Source organism: Haliotis rufescens, unplaced genomic scaffold (genome assembly GCF_023055435.1).
Source record: "Haliotis rufescens isolate VD_foot unplaced genomic scaffold, xgHalRufe1.0.p SCAF_14, whole genome shotgun sequence".
NCBI lineage: Eukaryota > Metazoa > Mollusca > Gastropoda > Lepetellida > Haliotidae > Haliotis > Haliotis rufescens.
Window position 1 is genome coordinate 20457605 of NW_025963824.1, and position 26805 is coordinate 20484409.

The window sequence follows — 26805 nt, forward strand, 5'->3', positions numbered from 1 at the left end:
TGCGCAAATGATATGAGGACTAAATATTTTTTGTCTAATTATTCTGATTTTGACCACACCGGGGTGGTGAAAATTTACAATTCTGGCATGAATTTGCACACTTCTTAAAATTCCAAATTTTAGACTCAAAAAGGACTTTTGAACATGTATGGATACTGCGGAAATGATATGTGGACTAAAAAAAATTCTTGTAATTTTGATGATTTTGACCACCCCGGGGTGGTGAAAATTTACAATTCTGGCATGAATTTGCACATTTGTCAAAATTCCCAAATTTAGGCTCAAAATAGACTTTTGAACATCTGTGGACACTGCGCAAATGATATGGGGACTAAAAAAAATTCGTGTAATTTTGATGATTTTGACCACCCCGGGGTGGTGAAAATTTACAATTCTGGCAAGAAATTGCACATTTGTCAAAATTCCCAAATTTAGGCTCAAAATAGACTTTTGAACATCTGTGGACACTGTGCAAATGATATATGGACTAAAAAAATTTCGTGTAAAATTTGATGATTTTGACCACCCCGGGGTGGTGAAAATTTACAATTCTGGCATGAATTTGCACATTTGTCAACATTCCCAAATTTAGGCTCAAAATAGACTTTTGGACATCTGTGGACACTGCGCAAATGATATGAGGACTAAATATTTTTTGTCTAATTATTCTGATTTTGACCACCCCGGGGTGGTGAAAATTTACAATTCTGGCATGAATTTGTACACTTCTTAAAATTCCAAATTTTAGGCTCAAAAAGGACTTTTGAACATGTATGGATACTGCGGAAATGATATGTGGACTAAAAAAATTTCTTGTAATTTTGATGATTTTGACCACCCCTGGGTGGTAAAAATTTACAATTCTGTCAAGAATTTGCACATTTGTCAAAATTCCCAAATTTAGGCTCAAAATAGACTTTTGAACATCTGTGGACACTGCGCAAATGATATGTGGACTAAAAAAATTTCTTGTAATTTTGATGATTTTGACCACCCTGGGGTGGTGAAAATTTACAATTCTGGCATGAATTTGCACACTTCTTAAAATTCCAAATTTTAGACTCAAAAAAGACTTTTGAACATGTATGGATACTGCGGAAATGATATGTGGACTAAAAAAAATTGTTGTAATTTTGATGATTTTGACCACCCTAGGGTGGTGAAAATTTAGAATTCTGTCAAGAATTTGCACATTTGTCAAAATTCCCAAATTTAGGCTCAAAATAGACTTTTGAACATCTGTGGACACTGCGCAAATGATATGTGGACGAAACAAATTTCTTGTAATTTTGATGATTTTGACCACCCCGGGGTGGTGAAAATTTACAATTCTGGCAAAAATTTCAACATTTGTCAAAATTCCAAAATTTAGGCTCAAAATAGACTTTTGAACATCTGTGGACACTGCGCAAATGATATGGGGGATTAAATATTTTATGTCTAATTATTCTGATTTTGACCACCCCGGGGTGGTGAAAATTTACAATTCTGTCATGAATTTGCACACTTCTTAAAATTCCAAATTTTAGACTCAAAAAAGACTTTTGAACATGTATGGATACTGCGGAAATGATATGTGGACTAAAAAAAATTCTTGTAATTTTGATGATTTTGACCACCCCGGGGTGGTGAAAATTTACAATTCTGGCATGAATTTGCACATTTGTCAAAATTCCCAAATTTAGGCTCAAAATAGACTTTTGAACATCTGTGGACACTGCGCAAATGATATGGGGACTAAAAAAAATTTGTGTAATTTTGATGATTTTGACCACCCCGGGGTGGTGAAAATTTACAATTCTGGCAAGAAATTGCACATTTGTCAAAATTCCCAAAATTTAGCCTCAAAATAGACTTTTGAACATCTGTGGACACTGCGCAAATGATATATGGACTAAAAAAATTTCGTGTAAAATTTGATGATTTTGACCACCCCGGGGTGGTGAAAATTTACAATTCTGGCATGAATTTGCACATTTGTCAAAATTCCCAAATTTAGGCTCAAAATAGACTTTTGAACATCTGTGGACACTGCGCAAATGATATGAGGACTAAATATTTTTTGTCTAATTATTCTGATTTTGACCACCCCGGGGTGGTGAAAATTTACAATTCTGGCATGAATTTGTACACTTCTTAAAATTCCAAATTTTAGGCTCAAAAAGGACTTTTGAACATGTATGGATACTGCGGAAATGATATGTGGACTAAAAAAATTTCTTGTAATTTTGATGATTTTGACCACCCCGGGGTGGTAAAAATTTACAATTCTGTCAAGAATTTGCACATTTGTCAAAATTCCCAAATTTAGGCTCAAAATAGACTTTTGAACATCTGTGGACACTGCGCAAATGATATGTGGACTAAAAAAATTTCTTGTAATTTTGATGATTTTGACCACCCCGGGGTGGTGAAAATTTACAATTCTGGCAAGAATTTGCACACTTCTTAAAATTCCAAATTTTAGACTCAAAAAAGACTTTTGAACATGTATGGATACTGCGGAAATGATATGGGGACTAAATATTTTTTGTCTAATTTTGATGATTTTGACCACCCCGGGGTGGTGAAAATTTACAATTCTGGCATGAATTTGCACATTTGTCAAAATTCCCAAATTTAGGCTCAAAATAGACTTTTGAACATCTGTGGACACTGCGCAAATGATATGGGGACTAAAAAAAATTCGTGTAATTTTGATGATTTTGACCACCCCGGGGTGGTGAAAATTTACAATTCTGGCAAGAAATTGCACATTTGTCAAAATTCCCAAATTTAGGCTCAAAATAGACTTTTGAACATCTGTGGACACTGTGCAAATGATATGTGGACTAAACAAATTTCTTGTAATTTTGATGATTTTGACCACCCCGGGGTGGTGAAAATTTACAATTCTGGCAAGAATTTCAACATTTGTCAAAATTCCCAAATTTAGGCTCAAAATAGACTTTTGAACATCTGTGGACACTGCGCAAATGATATGGGGACTAAATATTTTTTGTCTAATTTTGATGATTTTGACCACCCCGGGGTGGTGAAAATTTACAATTCTGGCATGAATTTGCACATTTGTCAAAATTCCCAAATTTAGGCTCAAAATAGACTTTTGAACATCTGTGGACACTGCGCAAATGATATGAGGACTAAAAAAATTTCGTGTAATTTTGATGATTTTGACCACCCCGGGGTGGTGAAAATTTACAATTCTGGCATGAATTTGCACACTTCTTAAAATTCCAAAATTTAGGCTCAAAAAAGACTTTTGAACATGTATGGATACTGCGCAAATGATATGTGGACTAAAAAAAATTCTTGTAATTTTGATGATTTTGACCACCCCGGGATGGTGAAAATTTAGAATTCTGTCAAGAATTTGCACATTTGTCAACATTCCAAAATTTAGGCTCAAAATAGACTTTTGAACATCTGTGGACACTGCGCAAATGATATGTGGACTAAAAAAATGTCTTGTAATTTTGATGATTTTGACCACCCCGGGGTGGTGAAAATTTACAATTCTGGAAAGAATTTCAACATTTGTCAAAATTCCCAAATTTAGGCTCAAAATAGACTTTTGAACATCTGTGGACACTGCGCAAATGATATGGGGACTAAATATTTTTTGTCTAATTTTGATGATTTTGACCACCCCGGGGTGGTGAAAATTTACAATTCTGGCATGAATTTGCACATTTGTCAAAATTCCAAAATTTAGGCTCAAAATAGACTTTTGAACATCTGTGGACACTGCGCAAATGATATGGGGACTAAAAAAAATTCGTGTAATTTTGATGATTTTGACCACCCCGGGGTGGTGAAAATTTACAATTCTGGCAAGAAATTGCACATTTGTCAAAATTCCCAAATTTAGGCTCAAAATAGACTTTTGAACATCTGTGGACACTGCGCAAATGATATGGGGACTAAATATTTTTTGTCTAATTTTGATGATTTTGACCACCCCGGGGTGGTGAAAATTTACAATTCTGGCATGAATTTGCACATTTGTCAAAATTCCCAAATTTAGGCTCAAAATAGACTTTTGAACATCTGTGGACACTGCGCAAATGATATGGGGACTAAAAAAAATTCGTGTAATTTTGATGATTTTGACCACCCCGGGGTGGTGAAAATTTACAATTCTGGCATGAATTTGCACATTTGTCAAAATTCCCAAATTTAGGCTCAAAATAGACTTTTGGACATCTGTGGACACTGCGCAAATGATATGAGGACTAAATATTTTTTGTCTAATTATTCTGATTTTGACCACCCCGGGGTGGTGAAAATTTACAATTCTGGCATGAATTTGCACACTTCTTAAAATTCCAAATTTTAGACTCAAAAAGGACTTTTGAACATGTATGGATACTGCGCAAATGATATGGGGACTAAAAAAAATTTCGTGTAATTTTGATGATTTTGACCACCCCGGGGTGGTGAAAATTTACAATTCTGGCATGAATTTGCACATTTGTCAAAATTCCCAAATTTAGGCTCAAAATAGACTTTTGAACATCTGTGGACACTGCGCAAATGATATGGGGACTAAAAAAAATTCGTGTAATTTTGATGATTTTGACCACCCCCGGGTGGTGAAAATTTACAATTCTGGCAAGAAATTGCACATTTGTCAAAATTCCCAAATTTAGGCTCAAAAAGGACTTTTGGACATCTGTGGACACTGCGCAAATGATATGAGGACTAAATATTTTTTGTCTAATTATTCTGATTTTGACCACCCCGGGGTGGTGAAAATTTACAATTCTGGCATGAATTTGTACACTTCTTAAAATTCCAAATTTTAGGCTCAAAAAGGACTTTTGAACATGTATGGATACTGCGGAAATGATATGTGGAGTAAAAAAATTTCTTGTAATTTTGATGATTTTGACCACCCCTGGGTGGTAAAAATTTACAATTCTGTCAAGAATTTGCACATTTGTCAAAATTCCCAAATTTAGGCTCAAAATAGACTTTTGAACATCTGTGGACACTGCGCAAATGATATGTGGACTAAAAAAATTTCTTGTAATTTTGATGATTTTGACCACCCCGGGGTGGTGAAAATTTACAATTCTGGCATGAATTTGCACACTTCTTAAAATTCCAAATTTTAGACTCAAAAAAGACTTTTGAACATGTATGGATACTGCGGAAATGATATGTGGACTAAAAAAAATTGTTGTAATTTTGATGATTTTGACCACCCCAGGGTGGTGAAAATTTAGAATTCTGTCAAGAATTTGCACATTTGTCAAAATTCCCAAATTTAGGCTCAAAATAGACTTTTGAACATCTGTGGACACTGCGCAAATGATATGTGGACTAAACAAATTTCTTGTAATTTTGATGATTTTGACCACCCCGGGGTGGTGAAAATTTACAATTCTGGCAAAAATTTCAACATTTGTCAAAATTCCAAAATTTAGGCTCAAAATAGACTTTTGAACATCTGTGGACACTGCGCAAATGATATGGGGGATTAAATATTTTATGTCTAATTATTCTGATTTTGACCACCCCGGGGTGGTGAAAATTTACAATTCTGTCATGAATTTGCACACTTCTTAAAATTCCAAATTTTAGACTCAAAAAAGACTTTTGAACATGTATGGATACTGCGGAAATGATATGTGGACTAAAAAAAATTGTTGTAATTTTGATGATTTTGACCACCCCGGGGTGGTGAAAATTTACAATTCTGGCATGAATTTGCACATTTGTCAAAATTCCCAAATTTAGGCTCAAAATAGACTTTTGAACATCTGTGGACACTGCGCAAATGATATGGGGACTAAAAAAAATTCGTGTAATTTTGATGATTTTGACCACCCCGGGGTGGTGAAAATTTACAATTCTGGCAAGAAATTGCACATTTGTCAAAATTCCCAAAATTTAGCCTCAAAATAGACTTTTGAACATCTGTGGACACTGCGCAAATGATATATGGACTAAAAAAATTTCGTGTAAAATTTGATGATTTTGACCACCCCGGGGTGGTGAAAATTTACAATTCTGGCATGAATTTGCACATTTGTCAAAATTCCCAAATTGAGGCTCAAAATAGACTTTTGAACATCTGTGGACACTGCGCAAATGATATGAGGACTAAATATTTTTTGTCTAATTATTCTGATTTTGACCACCCCGGGGTGGTGAAAATTTACAATTCTGGCATGAATTTGTACACTTCTTAAAATTCCAAATTTTAGGCTCAAAAAGGACTTTTGAACATGTATGGATACTGCGGAAATGATATGTGGACTAAAAAAATTTCTTGTAATTTTGATGATTTTGACCACCCCTGGGTGGTAAAAATTTACAATTCTGTCAAGAATTTGCACATTTGTCAAAATTCCCAAATTTAGGCTCAAAATAGACTTTTGAACATCTGTGGACACTGCGCAAATGATATGTGGACTAAAAAAATTTCTTGTAATTTTGATGATTTTGACCACCCCGGGGTGGTGAAAATTTACAATTCTGGCAAGAATTTGCACACTTCTTAAAATTCCAAATTTTAGACTCAAAAAAGACTTTTGAACATGTATGGATACTGCGGAAATGATATGGGGACTAAATATTTTTTGTCTAATTTTGATGATTTTGACCACCCCGGGGTGGTGAAAATTTACAATTCTGGCATGAATTTGCACATTTGTCAAAATTCCCAAATTTAGGCTCAAAATAGACTTTTGAACATCTGTGGACACTGCGCAAATGATATGGGGACTAAAAAAAATTCGTGTAATTTTGATGATTTTGACCACCCCGGGGTGGTGAAAATTTACAATTCTGGCAAGAAATTGCACATTTGTCAAAATTCCCAAATTTAGGCTCAAAATAGACTTTTGAACATCTGTGGACACTGCGCAAATGATATGTGGAGTAAACAAATTTCTTGTAATTTTGATGATTTTGACCACCCCGGGGTGGTGAAAATTTACAATTCTGGCAAGAATTTCAACATTTGTCAAAATTCCCAAATTTAGGCTCAAAATAGACTTTTGAACATCTGTGGACACTGCGCAAATGATATGGGGACTAAATATTTTTTGTCTAATTTTGATGATTTTGACCACCCCGGGGTGGTGAAAATTTACAATTCTGGCATGAATTTGCACATTTGTCAAAATTCCCAAATTTTAGGCTCAAAAAAGACTTTTGAACATGTATGGATACTGCGGAAATGATATGTGGACTAAAAAAAATTGTTGTAATTTTGATGATTTTGACCACCCCGGGATGGTGAAAATTTAGAATTCTGTTAAGAATTTGCACATTTGTCAACATTCCAAAATTTAGGCTCAAAATAGACTTTTGAACATCTGTGGACACTGCGCAAATGATATGTGGACTAAAAAAATGTCTTGTAATTTTGATGATTTTGACCACCCCGGGGTGGTGAAAATTTACAATTCTGGAAAGAATTTCAACATTTGTCAAAATTCCCAAATTTAGGCTCAAAATAGACTTTTGAACATCTGTGGACACTGCGCAAATGATATGGGGACTAAATATTTTTTGTCTAATTTTGATGATTTTGACCACCCCGGGGTGGTGAAAATTTACAATTCTGGCATGAATTTGCACATTTGTCAAAATTCCAAAATTTAGGCTCAAAATAGACTTTTGAACATCTGTGGACACTGCGCAAATGATATGGGGACTAAAAAAAATTCGTGTAATTTTGATGATTTTGACCACCCCGGGGTGGTGAAAATTTACAATTCTGGCAAGAAATTGCACATTTGTCAAAATTCCCAAATTTAGGCTCAAAATAGACTTTTGAACATCTGTGGACACTGCGCAAATGATATGGGGACTAAAAAAAATTCGTGTAATTTTGATGATTTTGACCACCCCGGGGTGGTGAAAATTTACAATTCTGGCAAGAAATTGCACATTTGTCAAAATTCCCAAAATTTAGCCTCAAAATAGACTTTTGAACAGCTGTGGACACTGCGCAAATGATATGGGGACTAAAAAAATTTCGTGTAAAATTTGATGATTTTGACCACCCCGGGGTGGTGAAAATTTACAATTCTGGCATGAATTTGCACGTTTGTCAAAATTCCAAAATTTAGGCTCAAAATAGACTTTTGAACATCTGTGGACACTGCGCAAATGATATGAGGACTAAATATTTTTTGTCTAATTATTCTGATTTTGACCACCCCGGGGTGGTGAAAATTTACAATTCTGGCATGAATTTGTACACTTCTTAAAATTCCAAATTTTAGGCTCAAAAAGGACTTTTGAACATGTATGGATACTGCGGAAATGATATGTGGACTAAAAAAATTTCTTGTAATTTTGATGATTTTGACCACCCCGGGGTGGTAAAAATTTACAATTCTGTCAAGAATTTGCACATTTGTCAAAATTCCCAAATTTAGGCTCAAAATAGACTTTTGAACATCTGTGGACACTGCGCAAATGATATGTAGACTAAAAAAATTTCTTGTAATTTTGATGATTTTGACCACCCCGGGGTGGTGAAAATTTACAATTCTGGCAAGAATTTGCACACTTCTTAAAATTCCAAATTTTAGACTCAAAAAAGACTTTTGAACATGTATGGATACTGCGGAAATGATATGTGGACTAAATATTTTTTGTCTAATTTTGATGATTTTGACCACCCCGGGGTGGTGAAAATTTACAATTCTGGCATGAATTTGCACATTTGTCAAAATTCCCAAATTTAGGCTCAAAATAGACTTTTGAACATCTGTGGACACTGCGCAAATGATATGGGGACTAAAAAAAATTCGTGTAATTTTGATGATTTTGACCACCCCGGGGTGGTGAAAATTTACAATTCTGGCAAGAAATTGCACATTTGTCAAAATTCCCAAATTTAGGCTCAAAATAGACTTTTGAACATCTGTGGACACTGCGCAAATGATATGTGGAGTAAACAAATTTCTTGTAATTTTGATGATTTTGACAACCCCGGGGTGGTGAAAATTTACAATTCTGGCAAGAATTTCAACATTTGTCAAAATTCCCAAATTTAGGCTCAAAATAGACTTTTGAACATCTGTGGACACTGCGCAAATGATATGGGGACTAAATATTTTTTGTCTAATTTTGATGATTTTGACCACCCCGGGGTGGTGAAAATTTACAATTCTGGCATGAATTTGCACATTTGTCAAAATTCCCAAATTTAGGCTCAAAATAGACTTTTGAACATCTGTGGACACTGCGCAAATGATATGAGGACTAAAAAAATTTCGTGTAATTTTGATGATTTTGACCACCCCGGGGTGGTGAAAATTTACAATTCTGGCATGAATTTGCACACTTCTTAAAATTCCAAATTTTAGGCTCAAAAAAGACTTTTGAACATGTATGGATACTGCGGAAATGATATGTGGACTAAAAAAAATTGTTGTAATTTTGATGATTTTGACCACCCCGGGATGGTGAAAATTTAGAATTCTGTTAAGAATTTGCACATTTGTCAACATTCCAAAATTTAGGCTCAAAATAGACTTTTGAACATCTGTGGACACTGCGCAAATGATATGTGGACTAAAAAAATGTCTTGTAATTTTGATGATTTTGACCACCCCGGGGTGGTGAAAATTTACAATTCTGGAAAGAATTTCAACATTTGTCAAAATTCCCAAATTTAGGCTCAAAATAGACTTTTGAACATCTGTGGACACTGCGCAAATGATATGGGGACTAAATATTTTTTGTCTAATTTTGATGATTTTGACCACCCCGGGGTGGTGAAAATTTACAATTCTGGCATGAATTTGCACATTTGTCAAAATTCCCAAATTTAGGCTCAAAATAGACTTTTGAACATCTGTGGACACTGCGCAAATGATATGGGGACTAAAAAAAATTCGTGTAATTTTGATGATTTTGACCACCCCGGGGTGGTGAAAATTTACAATTCTGGCAAGAAATTGCACATTTGTCAAAATTCCCAAATTTAGGCTCAAAATAGACTTTTGAACATCTGTGGACACTGCGCAAATGATATGGGGACTAAATATTTTTTGTCTAATTTTGATGATTTTGACCACCCCGGGGTGGTGAAAATTTACAATTCTGGCATGAATTTGCACATTTGTCAAAATTCCCAAATTTAGGCTCAAAATAGACTTTTGAACATCTGTGGACACTGCGCAAATGATATGGGGACTAAAAAAAATTCGTGTAATTTTGATGATTTTGACCACCCCGGGGTGGTGAAAATTTACAATTCTGGCAAGAATTTGCACATTTGTCAAAATTCCAAAATTTAGGCTCAAAATAGACTTTAGAAGATCTGTGGACACTGCGCAAATGATATGGGGACTTAATTTTTTTTTTCGATTTTGATGATTTTGACCACCCCGGGGTGGTGAAAATTTACAATTCTGGCATGAATTTGCACATTTGTCAAAATTCCCAAATTTAGGCTCAAAATAGACTTTTGAACATCTGTGGACACTGCGCAAATGATATGGGGGATTAAATATTTTTTGTCTAATTATTCTGATTTTGACCACCCCGGGGTGGTGAAAATTTACAATTCTGGCATGAATTTGCACACTTCTTAAAATTCCAAATTTTAGACTCAAAAAGGACTTTTGAACATGTATGGATACTGCGGAAATGATATGTGGACTAAAAAAAATTCTTGTAATTTTGATGATTTTGACCACCCCGGGGTGGTGAAAATTTACAATTCTGGCATGAATTTGCACATTTGTCAAAATTCCCAAATTTAGGCTCAAAATAGACTTTTGAACATCTGTGGACACTGCGCAAATGATATGGGGACTAAAAAAAATTCGTGTAATTTTGATGATTTTGACCACCCCGGGGTGGTGAAAATTTACAATTCTGGCAAGAAATTGCACATTTGTCAAAATTCCCAAATTTAGCCTCAAAATAGACTTTTGAACATCTGTGGACACTGCGCAAATGATATATGGACTAAAAAAATTTCGTGTAAAATTTGATGATTTTGACCACCCTGGGGTGGTGAAAATTTACAATTCTGGCATGAATTTGCACATTTGTCAAAATTCCCAAATTTAGGCTCAAAATAGACTTTTGGACATCTGTGGACACTGCGCAAATGATATGAGGACTAAATATTTTTTGTCTAATTATTCTGATTTTGACCACCCCGGGGTGGTGAAAATTTACAATTCTGGAATGAATTTGTACACTTCTTAAAATTCCAAATTTTAGGCTCAAAAAGGACTTTTGAACATGTATGGATACTGCGGAAATGATATGTGGACTAAAAAAATTTCTTGTAATTTTGATGATTTTGACCACCCCTGGGTGGTAAAAAATTACAATTCTGTCAAGAATTTGCACATTTGTCAAAATTCCCAAATTTAGGCTCAAAATAGACTTTTGAACATCTGTGGACACTGCGCAAATGATATGTGGACTAAAAAAATTTCTTGTAATTTTGATGATTTTGACCACCCTGGGGTGGTGAAAATTTACAATTCTGGCATGAATTTGCACACTTCTTAAAATTCCAAATTTTAGACTCAAAAAAGACTTTTGAACATGTATGGATACTGCGCAAATGATATGTGGACTAAAAAAAATTCGTGTAATTTTGATGATTTTGACCACCCCGGGGTGGTGAAAATTTAGAATTCTGTCAAGAATTTGCACATTTGTCAAAATTCCCAAATTTAGGCTCAAAATAGACTTTTGAACATCTGTGGACACTGCGCAAATGATATGTGGACTAAACAAATTTCTTGTAATTTTGATGATTTTGACCACCCCGGGGTGGTGAAAATTTACAATTCTGGCAAGAATTTCAACATTTGTCAAAATTCCAAAATTTAGGCTCAAAATAGACTTTTGAACATCTGTGGACACTGCGCAAATGATATGGGGACTAAATATTTTTTGTCTAATTTTGATGATTTTGACCAACCCGGGGTGGTGAAAATTTACAATTCTGGCATGAATTTGCACATTTGTCAAAATTGCCAAATTTAGGCTCAAAATAGACTTTTGAACATCTGTGGACACTGCGCAAATGATATGGGGACTAAAAAAAATTCGTGTAATTTTGATGATTTTGACCACCCCGGGGTGGTGAAAATTTACAATTCTGGCAAGAAATTGCACATTTGTCAAAATTCCCAAATTTAGGCTCAAAATAGACTTTTGAACATCTGTGGACACTGCGCAAATGATATATGGACTAAAAAAATTTCGTGTAAAATTTGATGATTTTGACCACCCCGGGGTGGTCAAAATTTACAATTCTGGCAAGAATTTGCACATTTTTTTCAAAATTCCAAAATTTAGGCTCAAAATAGACTTTTGAACATCTGTGGACACTGCGCAAATGATATGGGGACTTAATTTTTTTTTTCGATTTTGATGATTTTGACCACCCCGGGGTGGTGAAAATTTACAATTCTGGCATGAATTTGCACATTTGTCAAAATTCCCAAATTTAGGCTCAAAATAGACTTTTGAACATCTGTGGACACTGCGCAAATGATATGGGGGATTAAATATTTTTTGTCTAATTATTCTGATTTTGACCACCCCGGGGTGGTGAAAATTTACAATTCTGGCATGAATTTGCACACTTCTTAAAATTCCAAATTTTAGACTCAAAAAGGACTTTTGAACATGTATGGATACTGCGGAAATGATATGTGGACTAAAAAAAATTCTTGTAATTTTGATGATTTTGACCACCCCGGGGTGGTGAAAATTTACAATTCTGGCATGAATTTGCACATTTGTCAAAATTCCCAAATTTAGGCTCAAAATAGACTTTTGAACATCTGTGGACACTGCGCAAATGATATGGGGACTAAAAAAAATTCGTGTAATTTTGATGATTTTGACCACCCCGGGGTGGTGAAAATTTACAATTCTTGCAAGAAATTGCACATTTGTCAAAATTCCCAAATTTAGCCTCAAAACAGACTTTTGAACATATGTGGACACTGCGCAAATGATATATGGACTAAAAAAATTTCGTGTAAAATTTGATGATTTTGACCACCCTGGGGTGGTGAAAATTTACAATTCTGGCATGAATTTGCACATTTGTCAAAATTCCCAAATTTAGGCTCAAAATAGACTTTTGGACATCTGTGGACACTGCGCAAATGATATGAGGACTAAATATTTTTTGTCTAATTATTCTGATTTTGACCACCCCGGGGTGGTGAAAATTTACAATTCTGGAATGAATTTGTACACTTCTTAAAATTCCAAATTTTAGGCTCAAAAAGGACTTTTGAACATGTATGGACACTGCGGAAATGATATGTGGACTAAAAAAATTTCGTGTAATTTTGATGATTTTGACCACCCCTGGGTGGTAAAAATTTACAATTCTGTGAAGAATTTGCACATTTGTCAAAATTCCCAAATTTAGGCTCAAAATAGACTTTTGAACATCTGTGGACACTGCGCAAATGATATGTGGACTAAAAAAATTTCTTGTAATTTTGATGATTTTGAGCACCCCGGGGTGGTGAAAATTTACAATTCTGGCATGAATTTGCACACTTCTTAAAATTCCAAATTTTAGACTCAAAAAAGACTTTTGAACATGTATGGATACTGCGGAAATGATATGTGGACTAAAAAAAATTCGTGTAATTTTGATGATTTTGACCACCCCGGGGTGGTGAAAATTTAGAATTCTGTCAAGAATTTGCACAATTGTCAAAATTCCCAAATTTAGGCTCAAAATAGACTTTTGAACATCTGTGGACACTGCGCAAATGATATGTGGACTAAACAAATTTCTTGTAATTTTGATGATTTTGACCACCCCGGGGTGGTGAAAATTTACAATTCTGGCAAGAATTTCAACATTTGTCAAAATTCCAAAATTTAGGCTCAAAATAGACTTTTGAACATCTGTGGACACTGCGCAAATGATATGGGGACTAAATATTTTTTGTCTAATTTTGATGATTTTGACCACCCCGGGGTGGTGAAAATTTACAATTCTGGCATGAATTTGCACATTTGTCAAAATTCCCAAATTTAGGCTCAAAATAGACTTTTGAACATCTGTGGACACTGCGCAAATGATATGGGGACTAAAAAAAATTCGTGTAATTTTGATGATTTTGACCACCCCGGGGTGGTGAAAATTTACAATTCTGGCAAGAAATTGCACATTTGTCAAAATTTCCAAATTTAGGCTCAAAATAGACTTTTGAACATCTGTGGACACTGCGCAAATGATATATGGACTAAAAAAATTTCGTGTAAAATTTGATGATTTTGACAACCCCGGGGTGGTGAAAATTTACAATTCTGGCAAGAATTTGCACATTTGTCAAAATTCCAAAATTTAGGCTCAAAATAGACTTTAGAAGATCTGTGGACACTGCGCAAATGATATGGGGACTTAATTTTTTTTTTCGATTTTGATGATTTTGACCACCCCGGGGTGGTGAAAATTTACAATTCTGGCATGAATTTGCACATTTGTCAAAATTCCCAAATTTAGGCTCAAAATAGACTTTTGAACATCTGTGGACACTGCGCAAATGATATGGGGGATTAAATATTTTTTGTCTAATTATTCTGATTTTGACCACCCCGGGGTGGTGAAAATTTACAATTCTGGCATGAATTTGCACACTTCTTAAAATTCCAAATTTTAGACTCAAAAAGGACTTTTGAACATGTATGGATACTGCGGAAATGATATGTGGACTAAAAAAAATTCTTGTAATTTTGATGATTTTGACCACCCCGGGGTGGTGAAAATTTACAATTCTGGCATGAATTTGCACATTTGTCAAAATTCCCAAATTTAGGCTCAAAATAGACTTTTGAACATCTGTGGACACTGCGCAAATGATATGGGGACTAAAAAAAATTCGTGTAATTTTGATGATTTTGACCACCCCGGGGTGGTGAAAATTTACAATTCTGGCAAGAAATTGCACATTTGTCAAAATTCCCAAATTTAGCCTCAAAATAGACTTTTGAACATCTGTGGACACTGCGCAAATGATATATGGACTAAAAAAATTTCGTGTAAAATTTGATGATTTTGACCACCCTGGGGTGGTGAAAATTTACAATTCTGGCATGAATTTGCACATTTGTCAAAATTCCCAAATTTAGGCTCAAAATAGACTTTTGGACATCTGTGGACACTGCGCAAATGATATGAGGACTAAATATTTTTTGTCTAATTATTCTGATTTTGACCACCCCGGGGTGGTGAAAATTTACAATTCTGGAATGAATTTGTACACTTCTTAAAATTCCAAATTTTAGGCTCAAAAAGGACTTTTGAACATGTATGGATACTGCGGAAATGATATGTGGACTAAAAAAATTTCTTGTAATTTTGATGATTTTGACCACCCCTGGGTGGTAAAAAATTACAATTCTGTCAAGAATTTGCACATTTGTCAAAATTCCCAAATTTAGGCTCAAAATAGACTTTTGAACATCTGTGGACACTGCGCAAATGATATGTGGACTAAAAAAATTTCTTGTAATTTTGATGATTTTGACCACCCTGGGGTGGTGAAAATTTACAATTCTGGCATGAATTTGCACACTTCTTAAAATTCCAAATTTTAGACTCAAAAAAGACTTTTGAACATGTATGGATACTGCGCAAATGATATGTGGACTAAAAAAAATTCGTGTAATTTTGATGATTTTGACCACCCCGGGGTGGTGAAAATTTAGAATTCTGTCAAGAATTTGCACATTTGTCAAAATTCCCAAATTTAGGCTCAAAATAGACTTTTGAACATCTGTGGACACTGCGCAAATGATATGTGGACTAAACAAATTTCTTGTAATTTTGATGATTTTGACCACCCCGGGGTGGTGAAAATTTACAATTCTGGCAAGAATTTCAACATTTGTCAAAATTCCAAAATTTAGGCTCAAAATAGACTTTTGAACATCTGTGGACACTGCGCAAATGATATGGGGACTAAATATTTTTTGTCTAATTTTGATGATTTTGACCAACCCGGGGTGGTGAAAATTTACAATTCTGGCATGAATTTGCACATTTGTCAAAATTGCCAAATTTAGGCTCAAAATAGACTTTTGAACATCTGTGGACACTGCGCAAATGATATGGGGACTAAAAAAAATTCGTGTAATTTTGATGATTTTGACCACCCCGGGGTGGTGAAAATTTACAATTCTGGCAAGAAATTGCACATTTGTCAAAATTCCCAAATTTAGGCTCAAAATAGACTTTTGAACATCTGTGGACACTGCGCAAATGATATATGGACTAAAAAAATTTCGTGTAAAATTTGATGATTTTGACCACCCCGGGGTGGTCAAAATTTACAATTCTGGCAAGAATTTGCACATTTTTTTCAAAATTCCAAAATTTAGGCTCAAAATAGACTTTTGAACATCTGTGGACACTGCGCAAATGATATGGGGACTTAATTTTTTTTTTCGATTTTGATGATTTTGACCACCCCGGGGTGGTGAAAATTTACAATTCTGGCATGAATTTGCACATTTGTCAAAATTCCCAAATTTAGGCTCAAAATAGACTTTTGAACATCTGTGGACACTGCGCAAATGATATGGGGGATTAAATATTTTTTGTCTAATTATTCTGATTTTGACCACCCCGGGGTGGTGAAAATTTACAATTCTGGCATGAATTTGCACACTTCTTAAAATTCCAAATTTTAGACTCAAAAAGGACTTTTGAACATGTATGGATACTGCGGAAATGATATGTGGACTAAAAAAAATTCTTGTAATTTTGATGATTTTGACCACCCCGGGGTGGTGAAAATTTACAATTCTGGCATGAATTTGCACATTTGTCAAAATTCCCAAATTTAGGCTCAAAATAGACTTTTGAACATCTGTGGACACTGCGCAAATGATATGGGGACTAAAAAAAATTCGTGTAATTTTGATGATTTTGACCACCCCGGGGTGGTGAAAATTTACAATTCTTGCAAGAAATTGCACATTTGTCAAAATTCCCAAATTTAGCCTCAAAACAGACTTTTGAACATATGTGGACACTGCGCAAATGATATATGGACTAAAAAAATTTCGTGTAAAATTTGATGATTTTGACCACCCTGGGGTGGTGAAAATTTACAATTCTGGCATGAATTTGCACATTTGTCAAAATTCCCAAATTTAGGCTCAAAATAGACTTTTGGACATCTGTGGACACTGCGCAAATGATATGAGGACTAAATATTTTTTGTCTAATTATTCTGATTTTGACCACCCCGGGGTGGTGAAAATTTACAATTCTGGAATGAATTTGTACACTTCTTAAAATTCCAAATTTTAGGCTCAAAAAGGACTTTTGAACATGTATGGATACTGCGGAAATGATATGTGGACTAAAAAAATTTCTTGTAATTTTGATGATTTTGACCACCCCTGGGTGGTAAAAATTTACAATTCTGTGAAGAATTTGCACATTTGTCAAAATTCCCAAATTTAGGCTCAAAATAGACTTTTGAACATCTGTGGACACTGCGCAAATGATATGTGGACTAAAAAAATTTCTTGTAATTTTGATGATTTTGAGCACCCCGGGGTGGTGAAAATTTACAATTCTGGCATGAATTTGCACACTTCTTAAAATTCCAAATTTTAGACTCAAAAAAGACTTTTGAACATGTATGGATACTGCGGAAATGATATGTGGACTAAAAAAAATTCGTGTAATTTTGATGATTTTGACCACCCCGGGGTGGTGAAAATTTAGAATTCTGTCAAGAATTTGCACAATTGTCAAAATTCCCAAATTTAGGCTCAAAATAGACTTTTGAACATCTGTGGACACTGCGCAAATGATATGTGGACTAAACAAATTTCTTGTAATTTTGATGATTTTGACCACCCCGGGGTGGTGAAAATTTACAATTCTGGCAAGAATTTCAACATTTGTCAAAATTCCAAAATTTAGGCTCAAAATAGACTTTTGAACATCTGTGGACACTGCGCAAATGATATGGGGACTAAATATTTTTTGTCTAATTTTGATGATTTTGACCAACCCGGGGTGGTGAAAATTTACAATTCTGGCAAGAATTTGCACATTTGTCAAAATTCCCAAATTTAGGCTCAAAATAGACTTTTGAACATCTGTGGACACTGCGCAAATGATATGGGGACTAAAAAAAATTCGTGTAATTTTGATGATTTTGACCACCCCGGGGTGGTGAAAATTTACAATTCTGGCAAGAAATTGCACATTTGTCAAAATTCCCAAATTTAGGCTCAAAATAGACTTTTGAACATCTGTGGACACTGCGCAAATGATATATGGACTAAAAAAATTTCGTGTAAAATTTGATGATTTTGACCACCCCGGGGTGGTCAAAATTTACAATTCTGGCAAGAATTTGCACATTTTTTTCAAAATTCCAAAATTTAGGCTCAAAATAGACTTTAGAAGATCTGTGGACACTGCGCAAATGATATGGGGACTTAATTTTTTTTTTCGATTTTGATGATTTTGACCACCCCGGGGTGGTGAAAATTTACAATTCTGGCATGAATTTGCACATTTGTCAAAATTCCCAAATTTAGGCTCAAAATAGACTTTTGAACATCTGTGGACACTGCGCAAATGATATGGGGGATTAAATATTTTTTGTCTAATTATTCTGATTTTGACCACCCCGGGGTGGTGAAAATTTACAATTCTGGCATGAATTTGCACACTTCTTAAAATTCCAAATTTTAGACTCAAAAAGGACTTTTGAACATGTATGGATACTGCGGAAATGATATGTGGACTAAAAAAAATTCTTGTAATTTTGATGATTTTGACCACCCCGGGGTGGTGAAAATTTACAATTCTGGCATGAATTTGCACATTTGTCAAAATTCCCAAATTTAGGCTCAAAATAGACTTTTGAACATCTGTGGACACTGCGCAAATGATATGGGGACTAAAAAAAATTCGTGTAATTTTGATGATTTTGACCACCCCGGGGTGGTGAAAATTTACAATTCTTGCAAGAAATTGCACATTTGTCAAAATTCCCAAATTTAGCCTCAAAACAGACTTTTGAACATATGTGGACACTGCGCAAATGATATATGGACTAAAAAAATTTCGTGTAAAATTTGATGATTTTGACCACCCTGGGGTGGTGAAAATTTACAATTCTGGCATGAATTTGCACATTTGTCAAAATTCCCAAATTTAGGCTCAAAATAGACTTTTGAACATCTGTGGACACTGCGCAAATGATATGGGGGATTAAATATTTTTTGTCTAATTATTCTGATTTTGACCACCCCGGGGTGGTGAAAATTTACAATTCTGGCATGAATTTGCACACTTCTTAAAATTCCAAATTTTAGACTCAAAAAGGACTTTTGAACATGTATGGATACTGCGGAAATGATATGTGGACTAAAAAAAATTCGTGTAATTTTGATGATTTTGACCACCCCGGGGTGGTGAAAATTTACAATTCTGGCATGAATTTGCACATTTGTCAAAATTCCCAAATTTAGGCTCAAAAAAGACTTTTGAACATCTGTGGACACTGCGCAAATGATATGGGGACTAAAAAAATTTCGTGTAATTTGGATGATTTTGACCACCCCGGGGTGGTGAAAATTTACAATTCTGGCAAGAAATTGCACATTTGTCAAAATTCCCAAATTTAGCCTCAAAATAGACTTTTGAACATCTGTGGACACTGCGCAAATGATATGTGGACTAAAAAAATTTCTTGTAATTTTGATGATTTTGACCATCCCGGGGTGGTGAAAATTTACAATTCTGGCATGAATTTGCACACTTCTTAAAATTCCAAATTTTAGACTCAAAAAAGACTTTTGAACATGTATGGATACTGCGGAAATGATATGTGGACTAAAAAAAATTCGTGTAATTTTGATGATTTTGACCACCCCGGGGTGGTGAAAATTTAGAATTCTGTCAAGAATTTGCACATTTGTCAAAATTCCCAAATTTAGGCTCAAAATAGACTTTTGAACATCTGTGGACACTGCGCAAATGATATGTGGACTAAACAAATTTCTTGTAATTTTGATGATTTTGACCACCCCGGGGTGGTGAAAATTTACAATTCTGGCAAGAATTTGCACATTTGTGAAAATTCCCAAATTTAGGCTCAAAATAGACTTTTGAACATCTGTGGACACTGCGCAAATGATATGGGGACTAAAAAAAATTCGTGTAATTTTGATGATTTTGACCACCCCGGGGTGGTGAAAATTTACAATTCTGGCAAGAAATTGCACATTTGTCAAAATTCCCAAATTTAGCCTCAAAATAGACTTTTGAACATCTGTGGACACTGCGCAAATGATATATGGACTAAAAAAATTTCGTGTAAAATTTGATGATTTTGACCACCCCGGGGTGGTGAAAATTTACAATTCTGGCAAGAAATTGCACATTTGTCAAAATTCCCAAATTTAGGCTCAAAATAGACTTTTGAATATCTGTGGACACTGCGCAAATGATATATGGACTAAAAAAATTTCGTGTAAAATTTGATGATTTTGACAACCCCGGGGTGGTGAAAGTTTACAATTCTGGCAAGAATTTGCACATTTGTCAAAATTCCAAAATTTAGGCTCAAATTAGACTTTTGAACATCTATGGATACTGCGGAAATGATATGTGGAATAAAAAATTTCTTGTAATTTGGATGAATTTGACCACCCCGGTGTGGTGAAAATTTACAATTCTGGCAAGAATTTGCACATTTGTCAAAATTTCAAAATTTAGGCTCAAATTAGACTTTTGAACATCTATGCACACTGCGCAAATGATATGGGGACTAAATATTTTTTGTCTAATTTTGATGATTTTGACCACCCCGGGGTGGTGAAAATTTACAATTCTGGCATGAATTTGCACACTTCTTAAAATTCCAAATTTTAGGCTCAAAAAAGACTTTTGAACATCTATGGACACTGCGCAAATGATATGTGGACTAAAAAAATTTCTTGTAATTTTGATGATTTTGAGCACCCCGGGGTGGTGAAAATTTACAATTCTGGCATGAATTTGCACACTTCTTAAAATTCCAAATTTTAGGCTCAAAAAAGACTTTTGAACATCTATGGACACTGCGCAAATGATATGTGGACTAAAAAAATTTCGTGTAATTTTCATGATTTTGACCACCCCGGGGTGGTGAAAATTTACAATTCTGGCATGAATTTCAACATTTGTCAAAATTCCCAAATTTAGGCTCAAAATAGACTTTTGAACATCTGTGGACACTGCGCAAGTGATATGTGGGCAAAATATTTTTTGTCTAATTTTGATGATTTTGACCACCCCGGGGTGGTGAAAATTTACAATTCTGGCATGAATTTGCACACTTCTGAAAATTCCAAATTTTAGGCTCAAAAAGGACTTTTGAACATCTATGGATACTGCGCAAATGATATGGGGAATAAAAAAATTCTTGTAATTTTGATGAATTTGACCACTCCGGGGGTGGTGAAAATTTACAATTCTGGGAATAATTTGCACATTTGTCAAAATTCCAAAATTTAGGCTCAAAATAGACTTTTGAACATCTATGCACACTGCGCAAATGATATGGGGACTAAATATTTTTTGTCTAATTTTGATGATTTTGAGCACCCCGGGGTGGTGAAAATTTACAATTCTGGCATGAATTTGCACACTTCTTAAAATTCCAAATTTTAGGCTCAAAAAAGACTTTGGAACATCTATGGACACTGCGCAAATGATATGTGGACTAAAAATATTTCGTGTAATTTTGATGATTTTGAGCACCCCGGGGTGGTGAAAATTTACAATTCTGGCAGGAATTTACACATTTGTCAAAATTCCCAAATTTAGGCTCAAAAGAGACTTTTGAACATCTGTGGACACTGCGCAAATGATATGGGGACTAAATATTTTTTGTCTAATTTTGATGATTTTGACCACCCCGGGGTGGTGAAAATTTACAATTCTGGCATGAATTTGCACACTTCTGAAAATTCCAAATTTTAGGCTCAAAAAGGACTTTTGAACATCTATGGATACTGCGGAAATGATATGTGGAATACAAAATTTCTTGTAATTTTGATGAATTTGACCACCCTGGTGTGGTGAAAATTTACAATTCTGGGAATAATTTGCACATTTGTCAAAATTCCAAAATTTAGGCTCAAAATAGACTTTTGAACATCTATGCACACTGCGCAAATGATATGGGGACTAAATATTTTTTGTCTAATTTTTCTGATTTTGACCACCCCGGGGTGGTGAAAATTTACAATTCTGGCATGAATTTGCACACTTCTGAAAATTCCAAATTTTAGGCTCAAAAAAGAGTTTGGAACATCTATGGACACTGCGCAAATGATATGTGGACTAAAAAAATTTCTTGTAATTTTGATGATTTTGAGCACCCCGGGGTGGTGAAAATTTACAATTCTGGCATGAATTTGCACACTTCTGAAAATTCCAAATTTTAGGCTCAAAAAGGACTTTTGAACATCTATGGATACTGCGGAAATGATATGTGGAATAAAAAAATTCTTGTAATTTTGATGAATTTGACCACCCCGGGGGTGGTGAAAATTTACAATTCTGGGAATAATTTGCACATTTGTCAAAATTCCCCAATTTAGGCTCAAAATAGACTTTTGAACATCTGTGGACACTGCGCAAATGATACGGGGACTAAATATTTGTTGTCAAATTTTGAAGATTTTGACCACCCCGGGGTGGTGAAAATTTATAATTCTGGCATAAATTTGCATACTTCTTAAAATTCCAAATTTTAGGCTCAAAAAAGACTTTTGAACATCTATGGACACTGCGCAAATCATATGTGGACTAAAAAAATTTCTTGTAATTTTGATGATTTTGACCACCCCGGGGTGGTGAAAATTTACAATTCTGGCAAGAATTTGCACATTTGTCAAAATTCCAAAATTTAGGCTCAAAATAGACTTTTGAACATCTGTGGACACTGCGCAAATGATAGGGGGATAAATATTTTTTGTCTAATTTTGATGATTTTGACCACCCCGGGGTGGTGAAAATTTACAATTCTGGCATGAATTTGCACACTTCTGAAAATTCCAAATTTTAGGCTCAAAAAGGACTTTTGAACATCTATGGATACTACGGAAATGATATGTGGAATAAAAAAATTCTTGTAATTTTGATGAATTTGACCACCCCGGTGTGGTGAAAATTTACAATTCTGGGAATAATTTGCACATTTGTCAAAATTCCCAAATTTAGGCTCAAAATAGACTTTTGAACATCTGTGGACACTGCGCAAATGATATGGGGAAGAAATATTTGTTGTCAAATTTTGAAGATTTTGACCACCCCGGGATGGTAAAAATTTATAATTCTGGCATAAAATTGCATACTTCTTAAAATTCCAAATTTTAGGCTCAAAAAAGACATTTGAACATCTATGGACACTGCGCAAATCATATGTGGATTAAAAAAATTTCGTGTAATTTTGATGATTTTGACCACCCCGGTGTGGTGAAAATTTACAATTCTGGCAAGAATTTGCACATTTGTCAAAATTCCAAAATTTAGGCTCAAATTAGACTTTTGAACATCTGTGGACACTGCGCAAATGATATGGGGACCAAAAAAAATTCGTGTAATTTTGATGATTTTGAGCACCCCGGGGTGGTGAAAATTTACAATTCTGGCATGAATTTGCACACTTCTGAAAATTCCAAATTTTAGGCTCAAAAAGGACTTTTGAACATCTATGGATACTGCGGAAATGATATGTGGAATAAAAAAATTCTTGTAATTTTGATGAATTTGACCACCCCGGGGGTGGTGAAAATTTACAATTCTGGGAATAATTTGCACATTTGTCAAAATTCCCCAATTTAGGCTCAAAATAGACTTTTGAACATCTGTGGACACTGCGCAAATGATACGGGGACTAAATATTTGTTGTCAAATTTTGAAGATTTTGACCACCCCGGGGTGGTGAAAATTTATAATTCTGGCATAAATTTGCATACTTCTTAAAATTCCAAATTTTAGGCTCAAAAAGGACTTTTGAACATCTATGGACACTGCGCAAATCATATGTGGACTAAAAAAATTTCTTGTAATTTTGATGATTTTGACCACCCCGGGGTGGTGAAAATTTACAATTCTGGCAAGAATTTGCACATTTGTCAAAATTCCAAAATTTAGGCTCAAAATAGACTTTTGAACATCTGTGGACACTGCGCAAATGATAGGGGGATAAATATTTTTTGTCTAATTTTTCTGATTTTGACCACCCCGGGGTGGTGAAAATTTACAATTCTGGCATGAATTTGCACACTTCTGAAAATTCCGAAATTTTAGGCTCAAAAAGGACTTTTGAACATCTATGGATACTACGGAAATGATATGTGGAATAAAAAAATTCTTGTAATTTTGATGAATTTGATCACCCCGGTGTGGTGAAAATTTACAATTCTGGGAATAATTTGCACATTTGTCAAAATTCCCAAATTTAGGCTCAAAATAGACTTTTGAACATCTGTGGACACTGCGCAAATGATATGGGGAAGAAATATTTGTTTTCAAATTTTGAAGATTTTGACCACCCCGGGATGGTAAAAAATTATAATTCTGGCATAAAATTGCATACTTCTTAAAATTCCAAATTTTAGGCTCAAAAAAGACATTTGAACATCTATGGACACTGCGCAAATGATATGTGGATTAAAAAAATTTCGTGTAATTTTGATGATTTTGACCACCCCGGTGTGGTGAAAATTTACAATTCTGGCAAGAATTTGCACATTTGTCAAAATTCCAAAATTTAGGCTCAAATTAGACTTTTGAACATCTGTGGACACTGCGCAAATGATATGGGGACCAAAAAAATTTCGTGTAATTTTGATGATTTTGAGCACCCCGGGGTGGTGAAAATTTACAATTCTGGCATGAATTTACACATTTGTCAAAATTCCCAAATTTAGGCTCAAAATAGACTTTTGAACATCTGTGGACACTGTGCAAATGATATGGGGACTAAATATGTTTTGTCTAATTTTGATGATTTTGACCACCCCTGGGGTGGTGAAAATTTACAATTCTGGCATGAATTTGCACACTTCTGAAAATTCAAAATTTTAGGCTCAAAAAGGACTTTTGAACATCTATGGATACTGCGGAAATGATATGTGGAATAAAAAATTTCGTGTAATTTTGATGAATTTGAGCACCCCGGGGTGGTGAAAATTTACAATTCTGGGAATAATTTGCACATTTGTCAAAATTCCAAAATTTAGGCTCAAAATAGACTTTTGAACATCTATGCACACTGCGCAAATGATATGGGGACTAAATATTTTTTGTCTAATTTTGATGATTTTGACCACCCCGGTGTGGTGAAAATTTACAATTCTGGCATGAATTTGCACACTTCTTAAAATTCCAAATTTTAGGCTCAAAAAAGACTTTTGAACATCTATGGACACTGCGCAAATGATATGTGGACTAAAAAAATTTCTTGTAATTTTGATGATTTTGAGCACCCCGGGGTGGTGAAAATTTACAATTCTGGCATGAATTTACACATTTGTCAAAATTCCCAAAGTTAGGCTCAAAATAGACTTTTGAACATCTGTGGACACTGCGCAAATGATATGGGGACTAAATATTTGTTGTCAAATTTTGAAGATTTTGAGCACCCCGGGGTGGTAAAAATTTATAATTCTGGCATAAATTTGCATACTTCTTAAAATTCCAAATTTTAGGCTCAAAAAAGACATTTGAACATCTATGGACACTGCGCAAATCATATGTGGACTAAAAACATTTCGTGTAATTTTGATGATTTTGACCACCCCGGGGTGGTGAAAATTTACAATTCTGGCATGAATTTGCACACTTCTTAAAATTCCAAGTTTTAGGCTCAAAAAAGACTTTTGAACATCTATGGATACTGCGGAAATGATATGTGGAATAAAAAATTTCTTGTAATTTTGATGAATTTGACCACCCGGGGTGGTAAAAATTTACAATTCTGGCAAGAATTTGCACATTTGTCAAAATTCCCAAATTTAGGCTCAAAATAGACTTTTGAACATCTATGGACACTGAGCTAATGATATGGGGACTAAATATTTGTTGTCAAATTTTTCTGATTTTGACCACCCCGGGGTGGTGAAAATTTACAATTCTGGCATGAATTTGCACACTTCTTAAAATTCCAAATTTTTAGGCTCAAAAAAGACTTTTGAACATCTATGCACACTGCGCAAATGATATGGGGATTAAAAAAATTTCTTGTAATTTTGATAATTTTGAGCACCCCTGGGGTGGTGAAAATTTACAATTCTGGCAGGAATTTGCACATTTCTCAAAATTCCCAAATTTAGGCTCAAAATAGACTTTTGAACATCTGTGGACACTGCGCAAATGATATGGGGACTAAACATTTTTTGTCTAATTTTGATGATTTTGACCATTCCCGGGGTGGTGAAAATTTACAATTCTCTCTAGAATTTGCACATTTGTCAATATTCCAAAATTTAGGCTCAAAATAGGCTTTTGGACATCTGTGGACACTGCGCAAATGATATGGGGACTAAACATTTTTTGTCTTATTTTGATGATTTTGACCATTCCCGGGGTGGTGAAAATTTACAATTCTGGCATGAATTTTCACACTTCTTAAAATTCCAAATTTTAGGCTAAAAATAGACTTTTGAACATCTATTGATACTGCGGAAATGATATGTGGAATAAAAAATTTCGTGTAATTTTGATGAATTTGACCACCCCGGGGTGGTGAAAATTTACAATTCTGGCAAGAATTTGCACATTTG